The 11,048-nt window shown below is 41.0% G+C and overlaps 1 pseudogene; it reads left to right on the top strand.

The window, feature by feature from the left end:
- The first annotated feature begins 7,637 nt into the window (after window positions 1-7,637).
- LOC116904495 overlaps window positions 7,638-11,048 on the top strand; it is a 181,768-nt pseudogene continuing 178,357 nt past the window's right edge.

Here is an 11,048-nt window from a genome sequence, read left to right as displayed (position 1 = left end):
AGAGCTGAATCTGGTCGTCGTGTGTTCATCCAGCACTTTAACCACAGATCTCTACAGACCTAGTGTATCTTATATGATGGGGGATATGAATTAAGTCTTAGGGCATCCTGTGCTAAAGGTTAAAAATGGGGCCCGGGACCCTTCTTCTTGTATACTGTAGATGCCAGTCTCCCCTATGAAGTAGTATAGATAAATACCCATCACATATTATAGCCTTACCTTTCTAGACAATGCAAATGACACTACTTTTGTCTCTCGTTTTAGATAGGGTTTAACTTTGTTGTGCAGGTGGCCTAGGATCCTCAATCTTCAGCTCCTAGGTGCTGGCCTTACAGACACATGCCACCTCTGATGCTTTATAGAAATGCAATGGCTGATGATGTTCTGATAATGCTGTGAGGCAGACAGTTGCACATTCATATTGGAAATAAGGAGCTAGAGGTACCTGGGGTTAGCAAATAAATCCTCCCTGGAGACTGATACTAGAAATTAGAGGGCCCGAAGCTGAGTAGAAATTTTTCCCTTTCGTTGAAATGTTCTCTCCTGGAAGGCTGCTCTTCAGACTCGAGGAGTAAAGGAACCTTCCAAAAGTTATCCAAGCAGTAAGAACTGCCTGAGAGAGAAAACTGTAGACCTGCCTCCAAGTTGTACAGGGAGCTCCACAGATGCCGCTTTTGTGAATGGTCACCAAACATGGCTAGAGCAGGACCCCTGATCCTGTAGGGACCCCAAAAAGTTCACAGGCTCAATATGTCAAACATAGGTAGGGTCCCCTCCTTAGTTTGTCATCCATGTCCTATTGAGTGAGAAACATTTGTTCCTGTCTTGTAAGATAGAGACACATGAACAAGAGGATCATGTACTTTCCTCCAGTAGGGTCAAGGTTTCAATAAGCAGGGGTTTTGTGCTGGGGATCATGAGGTCACTGGCAAGGAGCCTCCAGTGTGCAGCAAGTGGCAGATATGAAGTTTACAAGGCAGTACTGGTAAGTTCTCCTGCCCCATCTCCCTCCCTCCTTTCCTCCTGGGGACTGACAGGAGTGAACAAGCTACAGCTGCATCCAGACTACCCTGGTGTCATCCATCACCTGCTCCGAAATTCATATTTAAAAGATGAGGCAGCTGAGATGTGGAGAGGTTAAATGATTCACCTAACGTCACACAGCAGCCATCCAAGCCTCCATAGAAGACTCCCCACATTGCATTTCATCGGGCCCTGGGATAAAAACCTCTGTATTTACCCTGGTAACCCAGGACAGGATGTTTGCATTGCTATTATTGCTATTATATCTGCACAGGAAAGAACACTCACACCAGATAGAAAATGGAGAAAGAGACAGACACATGCAGAGACACACCGAGAGACAGAGACAGACACACACACAGAGGTAAAAGGACAGGGGCCTGCTAACACCTGGGCACTTATAGTCATTACATACTAACAAGGACAGGGGGACCTACTATAAACAGATGCTATCCTCTTCTGTCATTCTTCCCCTCCTCCTCATGCCGTGTCAAGCCTGGGCAGGGGGCTGGGATGTTTGCCATCCATCACCTATGCCACTGAATATCAATCTCTGATTTACCTCTGTGAGTTGAGGAGACTTGGATATGAATTAGAAACTTCCTGAAGCAGTTCACTTCCCTGATAATATTTCTTCACACCAAGCAGAAGCTTTCAGAATGGAGGGGTTAGGGTTGGGTGTCACAGTGGATTTTCACTTGGGCATTTGAAGGGCTCATGTGGAATGGATGAATGCTGGAAAGTCAAGAGACTACATCTCATTTAGTTCCCAGCACCGTGTGCTTGGACTAACCCAGGAGCCCCCATGAATGCCTGATGTTGCATTTTATGGAAACCGTGTGCATGTTCTCTGTAATGCAATTAGAAGTGCAGGTGAGTTGTTTAATAACCCCTTGCTACAGCTAATATTCAGTCTTGCCTATAAAACTTCAGAGATAAATTTTAGACACAATGATGACTGAAAGCTAATTCCATATGATGGAAAGTATATCAGTCAACTTAACACAACCTCATGTCACCTGGAAAACAGCCTTAAGGATGAATTATCTATGTGAGGTTGGCCTCTGGACATGTCTAGAGGGCAAGTGACTTGACAGTTGATACAGAAAAACCCAGCCTATTTCCTAGGCATGAGATCCTGAAGACTATGAGAGGAGAAAACCAGCTGGAAGTAAACAGACAAGAATGTATTTATCACTCCTGCGATGGACTTCTAGAGTCCCTGTCTTGACTTCTCTACAGTGACACACATTATTTTGAGATCACAAACCACACAAGCCTTATCCTTCCCTAAGTTGTCTTTTTGTGAGTATTCTTCCACGGTACAGAAATGAAATTGGAAAGGTAAAATGGCACCACCTTCTAGTCTAGGCACTAGCACATCCCCACTTCCCCCTGCCTCATATGTGATGGGAAAACACTTTCCTGGACAGGTCTAATGTAATCCAACAAAGTGCTAAATGATTGTGATATGGAAGCTGTTGAAGAGCCCCTTACAACTCTGTGTTTGTGCTAGGTAGGTGGAGAACCTCAGGAAGACCAAATAGTGTGCCCCCTATTCTGTCTCATCTGCTTGCTGCAGTCCATGCCTTCCAGAGAGTGAATCAATGAGCCCACAGAGAACAGAATGCCTGTCTGAGAGGCATTCCAAGGCCAGGCTGTACATAGGATGGTTTCTGGATGAGAATTTGAATCCTTTCAGGGACCTAGAGCTATGTACCGATTGAGTCTGTGGGCCAGGTAGGTACACATGACACAAATTTTGCAAGTAGTGAAGAGATTCCACAATTTTCTTGGAGCAGAGACTGAAGACACAGCTGTATTTAATTGTTAATATGTTATCAGGCTTACCTTTCAAACTACAAAGGAACACATGCTGCTTGTTACAAGGTAAATCAACAGTTCACAGTGGGGAGTCAAGAAATCAAATGCTATTTTCCATCCTCTCTGCAACAAATGTCTCCCCAAGGTAAACATTAAAACTTGAGGAGCATCCTTCCACGTGGTTTTTCATATTCAAGATGAAGTCACATAGTCACAGACACAGAACCCTCAAAATGCAGACGTCTTCAAAATCCATGTCACCAAGAAAAAAATGTCTTTTTCAGCCACACCTCATCATCTTGTCCCTTAGCAGTCCTCACTGTTCCCCAGACTGGTGAGTATAGACATGTGATCATGTGTGGAAAGCTGACACAGCGGGCTCATTTGCCAGCTCTGTGAGTAATGCTCCAGTCAGCCCCAAATACAGCCCTATGCATGGGCAGCATCACTTCTATTTTATATTCATGTGACTTTGGTGAATCTGGGCTTTTTACACGAGCAAACATCTCAGAGTGTTTGTTCTTGGTTGATTAGCTTATTCCATTTACCATAAGGCCCTCCAGACAATATAAGATGGTGTCTTTCTTTTTAAGGACGTGTACTCTATCCCCATATGCTCTACATTTAATTATGGGCATTTAATTTTCTTCTATATCTTCTATATGGGGAATGAGGGTACACAGGAATATGGAAATATAAATGCATCCCAAAGATTTCAAAGTTATCTTTAGGATCTTTAGGATACATACCCAGAAATGAGATTGGTAGATGTTCAGTGTTTTTTAAGAACTTCTAAGATGATAATGTCCTCTTACCATTCCCACCAACAGTGACTAATATTCTGACCTCTTAGCAACCCATCAACACTATAATTTTTAATAATATCAAATTTTCATTTATATCATGTGATAAAATATCCTGACAAAAGCAACTTAGGAGAGAAAGAGTTCATTTGCACCCAAGATTCCAGGTTTCACTCTGCCAAAGCAGGAAGTCAAGATGGTGGAAACTGGAAGCAGGAGCTCGCTCACGTCTAGAGTCAAGAAAACAGAGAGAATGAATATGTCATGCTTGGTGCCCAGCTCACCTCCTTGTTCTACAGTTCAGGATCTAAACCCAGGTGCCATTCATAGTGAACATACCTTACCTTCTCAGATAGCATAATCAGGACAACCCACAGACATGCCCACTGACCATCCTGAATCAGACAGTCCCTCACTGAGACCTTCTTCCTAGGTGATTCCAGGTGGTATCAAGTTGACAGAAGCAACCTGACATAGATAGCATCCATCCTCACATAGGTAAGGGGCTACCTCATTGTGCTTTAGTTTTGTGTTGTTGTTATTGGTCATGATGACTGCCTCTTGGTACACCTGTGGACCACTGTATAAAGTTCTTTAGAGAGCTGTCCATTCAATTCCTTTGTCTAGCTTTTATTCAGATCATGTGCAGCTTTTGGGGATTTTGAGTTACAGGAGTTTCCTGTATGTACTTTAGCTATTAACCTCCAACCAGATACACAATTTTCATGCACTCCCTCGCATTCTACAGCCTGCCTTTTTACTTCTGTGTTTCCTATAATGTTCTGATATTTAGAAATCAACACCATTCATTCTGTTTGTCTGTGCTTTTGTTATCACATCCAAGAAAATATTATTGAATACAGTGTCCTGAAGATTTTTCTTTTTTTCTTTTAGCAGCCCTTCAGCTTTGAATCTTGGACTTGTTTCTGTCATAAATTGTGAATTAGGTTTTGCATATGGTATACACAAATTTCCATTTTTTGTATGTTGGCATCCATTTCTCCCAATATCATTTGTTGAAGGGACTCTACCACCATTTCCTCGTTGTATGGTGCTGAACCCAGACACACATTGTTTGGCTGCATTTGTAAAAGTGTGGTGCTCCATTGTATCCACAGCACATATGTTTTGGAAGGTTTGTAAAGATCTGTTTATTGATTCATTCTTCTGTTCCACTGGTAGACATTGCACTTTTATGACGGTGCCGCACCACTTTGACCTCTGTCACTTTGTAATGAGGTTTAGATTTACAAGTTGTGAGAGTTTCAACTTTGCATTAGTTTTCAAGATTTCTGTGGGCACTCAAAGTTCCTTTAAATTCCATGTGAACTATAGGATATTTTCTGTTTCTGAAAAAAAAATAAAGAATTTGGATTTTTATCAAAATTTTAGAGCGGTCAGTGTCCTAGTCTTTCACATTCATAGATGTGTGTTCTACATTAAATGAGTTGCCTTCTTAATCTCCTTTTCAGATTAGCCACTGTTATCATTTAAAAAGACAACTTATTTTGTTATTATATATTTTATTTATATGTTTATAAAACATGTAAGTGGGCATATGTGAGTGAAGGTGCCCATGGAGGCCAGAAGAGGCGAATGAATGGCCTGGAACTGGAGTTACAGGCAGTTCAGTTGTAAGCTGCTCAATGCTGGGAACTGCACTCAGATTCTCTGCACAGGCAGTATATGCACTTGACCACTGAGCAATCTTTCCAACCCACAACTGATTTTCTTATATTGCATCCTACAAGGTTTGCTAAGCACATAACTCATCAATTTTAATCAACATTGTGATCTCTACAAGGTGTTTTGAACTCCATAAAGTATGTAGAATGTAGAAAAAGGCATGATACACATGCCATGAGACAAGCTGTTGGTGACTATGGATATTTCCTTGATTCACTTAGCATTGGTTACAAGTTTTCGTTTGTCAAAATTCTCCCCTGGATTTGGAACCATTGAGTCTCATTTATGTTTCAGTGAAGTGCACAAAATTGACACTTATATATTTATAACTTGGTACAAGATAATGTAAATTGGCAGCAGGGGACAAGTGGGGCCAAAATTTTCTGAGTGGTATAGTAGGGGTATCTAACTATTCTCTCTTAGCCTTTGAAGACATTTCTAGAAACCAGTTGTCGAGTGATATAAGATTGAATTCTCCTATTCCCCCATTAAAAAAGAGATTATCAAATATAATATTTTTCAAATTAAAAATAGTATTTATGATCTGAATTCGTAGTTTTGCCTCTTCTGCTTCACTTGCATAAAACATTTGAAGTGATATTTATTAAATGAAAATATCATTCTTGTGAGGATTTGTCACGTTATGTTGGTCTGTAGAACCTGAATGTTCTATTGAAACTAAGAATCAATTTTACAAATGTAATGAAGTTGTCACTTAAATAACAATTTTGAACCATAACATTTGATGTCACATGGTTAAGTCCTTGCTTAGCTCTTATACAAGTAATTTCACCTAAAGTAACCCAGATCACAAGAATAATACTTCATATTTAATAGGCAGTCCTGTGGCAATTCCACAAAATCATTGCTCTGCATGCCTGAAATTGAGGTCATTTTTGCATTCAATCTGTTATAAAATTTGAAGATTTTAACCTTCTAGAAAGTGTATTCAGCAAATGCTATTCTTTTTCAAACAAGCAAGCAGCTGTATTAAAGCAGGTCAGTGGCTTTCCTTGAAATTACCTAGTCATTTAGTGACAGAACCAGAACAGCAGTTAATTGACCCAAGTTCTGAATTAACCAAAACAAAAAAGGCAAAATTATTATTTTCCTAATGAGAAAGATGGAGGAGAGGGTAAGGAGAGGAAGAGAAAGTACCTTAAACAGTCAGAACTAAGTAGGTCACAGAAGGAGATTTCGTGAGCAAAAAGGGTTGAGTCACGAGGGGGACATAATAATTGTATGTGGTGTGTGTGTGTGTGTGTGTGTCTGTGTGTCTGTGTGTACAGAAATGACTGCAGCACTGAAGAATGAAAAACAACATAACAACAGAAGAGGGCTTCAAGCATCTGCTTTGATGAGGCCCAGGACACCCAGATGGGAGGCCATGAGGAGGCAGTGTGTGTAACATGTAAGCCCAAAGATGAAGATAAACGTCTGCAGAGCTGTCTGTCCAGCAGCAGCAGGACATGTGTCCTTCCCAGGACCACCTGGAGAGGGCTCCAGAACAAGTTCCAACAACTCTGGGAACACTGAAATCAGGCCTAGTAACTTCCCAAGCCAAGCAAGGCAACTCTAGAAATCAATAGTAAATGGGAAATTGAAAAATTCATAAATGTGTGAACATCAAGCATACTGAATAATGACTGAAGAATGAATGAGAAGGGAACCAAGAAAAATCTCCAGACAATTGGAAACAAAAACACAAGATACTAAAACTTTCAGGATACAGGAGTTAAGATCTTACAGCAGAAGCCTACCTTTCTGTTCAAGTTGTCAACAGCAGAAGGAGACTTGACTGATCCTTGCTAGCCACACAGCCCAAGACCTCCCCCTAGGACCTCCACTTAGGTGTATTCTGGATCCTGACATCCTACACAGAAGAGAATTTCAGGATGAGTTAGTATGACACAAGAAAAAAATCAAGAACACACACTATGGAATAAGTGTAGGCATCTCAAGAGAGAGGATCATATCTAAATACATTACTATTTAGTAATGCTGCATGTACATATGGGTACAGGGACATATGTACTTACATGTGTGCATATAGTATACATTATATATACATATATAATTTGTGTCTTTTAAAATTGTATTATTCAAAGATATAATTTATGTCAAAATATTTGCATTTGCTTGTTTTTATCTAAAGAATCTTGGCTTCATAAAATAACTTGTAGCTTTATCCAACAGTCTTGAGGATAAAACTGCTGACAAGATAGAAACACAGGTCAAAAGGGCAAAGGGATTCTCATTATACATCAGCCACAAGGAGGCTGAGGCCTGTGGATTGTCAGCATGGTTGATAATCTTGTTCTGGAAGTTTCTGAAGAAAAGCACAGGTTGACAGATGAGAAAGAAGTGCTGGTAAGGTCAGACTCAAAGGTCACACATATCTCTGCCTTAGCATGACTCTCTAGCTGTTTTAGCATGTCTGTTTAAAATCTTTCTCAGAGTGGTTCAGCAGTTAAAAGCACTTGCAGCTCCTCCAAAGGAATTTCGTTCCTAGTACTTACATGGTGGCTCACAATTATCTGTAATTCCAGTCCTGTAAATATCATATGACAGATATAAACAGGCAAAGCACTCACACATGCAAAATAAAAAACAATCTTAAATAAAACAAAATGCTTCTAAGAAAGGGTAATACTGCAATCCTGTCAGTGGGTTTTAACTGTCTTGACATTCTTAATTCTGGGTCAGTGAGAGACTTGAGAACCATATCTGAGGGAGTGATGGGATATCTACCCATCTTGAATTCCCTAATTCTCAGATCTTTCTGTTCTGTCCCAAAAGAACTGAACCAAGAAGAAGTAAACATCTCTCTGCCTCAAAATGACTCCTTACACCTGACCAGTACTCTGCCTTTGCTCAGGGGATCTCTCTCTCTCTCTCTCTCTCTCTCTCTCTCTCTCTCTCTCTCTCTCTCTCTCCCCCCCTCTGTTTTCAGGGCCCTGTTTTCTGTTTAAAGATAACAGCATGAGCATGGAATTATGATGCTCTCTCAAGCATCATAAGTAAGTGATTGACACTGAGTCCCACATGTTATTATGGCTCTGCTCTCTGCTTTAAAGCAGCCATGCCGCCTGTCATGGCAGCAGTCATCACACCAGAGTTAACAGGAACATTCTGGGGGGCAGAGGTATGTAGGGAAGGTAGGAAAGGGACAGAAATGTTGGGATGGAAAAAGGAAGAAACCCAGATGAATCCTGGGAGACTCCAGATGTAGTTCATGTACACAAGTTATAGCTTTTCATGCAGGAGTAAACAGAGCTTGACAGCCCAGGGGTGGTTACCCGATTAAGCAGCATGTTTCATATTGGTTTGGGTTTACATTCCTTTCTCTCTAATAGTAGGTTTAGTAAATGGTGATCTGCACACTCTCAGGAAGGCTAATTGATCTTACCATTTTTTTAAAGCAGCACAGATGCACATGAAAACCACTACAGCTGCAGAGCTCGCTAAATACATGACTGCAAGGATCTACGTATTAATGTATACTCTGCCAGTGTCTGTCTGGGACCTCTTGACCATTGGCCAGCCACTAGATTCAAAGGGTTTCCTGTCCTTTCCTCTCAGAAATGAGCAAAGGCCTTGGTAATTCAGTCACTCATCCTCCTGTGCCCCCACACTGTACTTTCTGCTTGCCTCAGTATACTTACTCTGGTTTCAGCAAAAATCCAAATCAAAAGCAAAGAAGGTTGCTCTTTGGCTCTCATGGGTGCTCTTAGACCTGCAGTGGGGGCTTTGGGTAACAGAATGAGGGGAGTGCCAGGTAACTGTCCTTGAGTGTGTAACCAGGGTGCTCTTGTAAGACTCGAGAAGCCCCCAGCCCTACGTCCGGGATGTCCCACTCACAGAGACACAGAGGCGGAGATTGGTACAATAAGTAAGAGATTTATTGATCCAGTACACTGGGGTAATTCTGCAGTCAGGGCAGAGGTAACCCCAAAGAACAAAGGCACACACTTTTTGTACTTTTTCAGGGTATAACTTTAGGTTACAGCATGAGTTGGTTATTTCTCATTAGCAGGGATTATTACCTTTTGAATTCATTGGTGGCCGCCTATTGTCCTTTGAATTCATTGGAGGCCCTTGGTTGGGAGACATCTCTGGTAAGCAGAAGGGGGAGTGGAAGGTCCCATCCTTACTGTAGTTGGGACACTTCCTGAATAGTGCAAATTCTTGTGAAACTCCCCAGTCTCAAGCTTATCAGGAAGTCTCAGTCACCTGATGTTTTCTGAGACAATTTTGTCTGCTGGGTTCCCACATTCCACACTCTGGTCATTAGCATAATAGACCTTCGCTCTCCAGAGCCCACGATCTTCAGGGGAGGGTCAAATAAGACAAAACTCTGAACAGAGTCATGCATGAAAATGTCAAACCAGGATGTTATTAAGGAATATGGAAGTCTAGGGAAAAAGGCCAGTGGTTAAGAATATCTGCTGCTCTTGCTAAGTACCAGAATTCAGTTCCCAGAATTCACAGCAGATGTCTCACAACTTCCTGCAATTCCAGTTCCAGAGGGCCCAATGCCTTGGACATGGTACACACTAAAAAGGCAGACAGACAGACAGACAAGAGCAGAAGAGAGAGGGCAAAAGGGAAAACAGACATAGTAAGAACACAAGGAAGGGATACTTCTGGTCCTCGATTAGTTTTTTACTTTGAATACTAGAGTTCTTGATATTTGTCACCACAGATACGGATGAGCAGAGAGGCAAATTGAATCTTCAGATTGTGCTTCATTCAGAAAGCCAGCAATCTTCAATGAGCAGTATCTTTAAAAGATCTGCCTCCTGTTCCATAAGAACACTTTCTAGAGATTAGCTATTCCAAAGTGGAGTCTTCTCCTGTTCAGGAGCTCAGCTTTGGCTCCAAGAGTCATGTGTTTCCCTCCCATCATCACTTGCACTTACCCTGTGTACTGACACACTCCCAAGATCTTGCACTCCTCCCAGGACACCACCGGAAATAGAGGTTTACTTGGAACTAACAGCACTGTGTATTTGACCAGCCACTAAGAGTGGATGCTCACAAATTCCTTTCTACAACATAAGGTGCTGAAGAACCCTTATAATAAAGAATATAAAACTACACATATCTCTTTACACTAGTCCCTTATGTGGTCACTTTCAAAAATGGAAGCCAACCTGTTACCAAGCTCTCTACATAGAAATGAATTGACACAGAAATATTTGAAATCGAGAAACTTGATAGCATTTGCTTTTGGACCCAGAGGGACCTCCCTCCTCTGGGAATCTTGGGCCAACTACACATTTTTGTTATCTGACATATGCATAAAATAAAGAATATGAAGTTTCTAGAAGTACATGAAACTACCTCTCAATATATATATTCACATATATTAAATATTAGCTATTAAATATTAGCTATTAAATATCATGTATCACATATATCATATACATCATATATCATATATATCATATATATCATATATTTATACATTAATACTTACACATGCCTATGTTGGCAAGAGATAAGCTATTTTAAAGAGAGACGGTTAGGCATTAAGATTATTGAAATGATTTATGTTGGAGAATTAGAATTTTAAGTTGGGGTAAGAGAAAAGCTGAACCCTGATGGAGCCAGAGAAGGAGCTAGCCTTACAGGAAGAGATGTTACACAGTTCTGACAACGTAACACACCTCAATGAGGGAGAGACTGGAGCTGAGACAGCGATGGGTC

The sequence above is a fragment of the Rattus rattus genome, chromosome 6, assembly GCF_011064425.1.
Source record: "Rattus rattus isolate New Zealand chromosome 6, Rrattus_CSIRO_v1, whole genome shotgun sequence".
In the NCBI taxonomy this organism is placed as follows: domain Eukaryota; kingdom Metazoa; phylum Chordata; class Mammalia; order Rodentia; family Muridae; genus Rattus; species Rattus rattus.
This window is presented reverse-complemented; position numbering and strand designations above follow the sequence as displayed.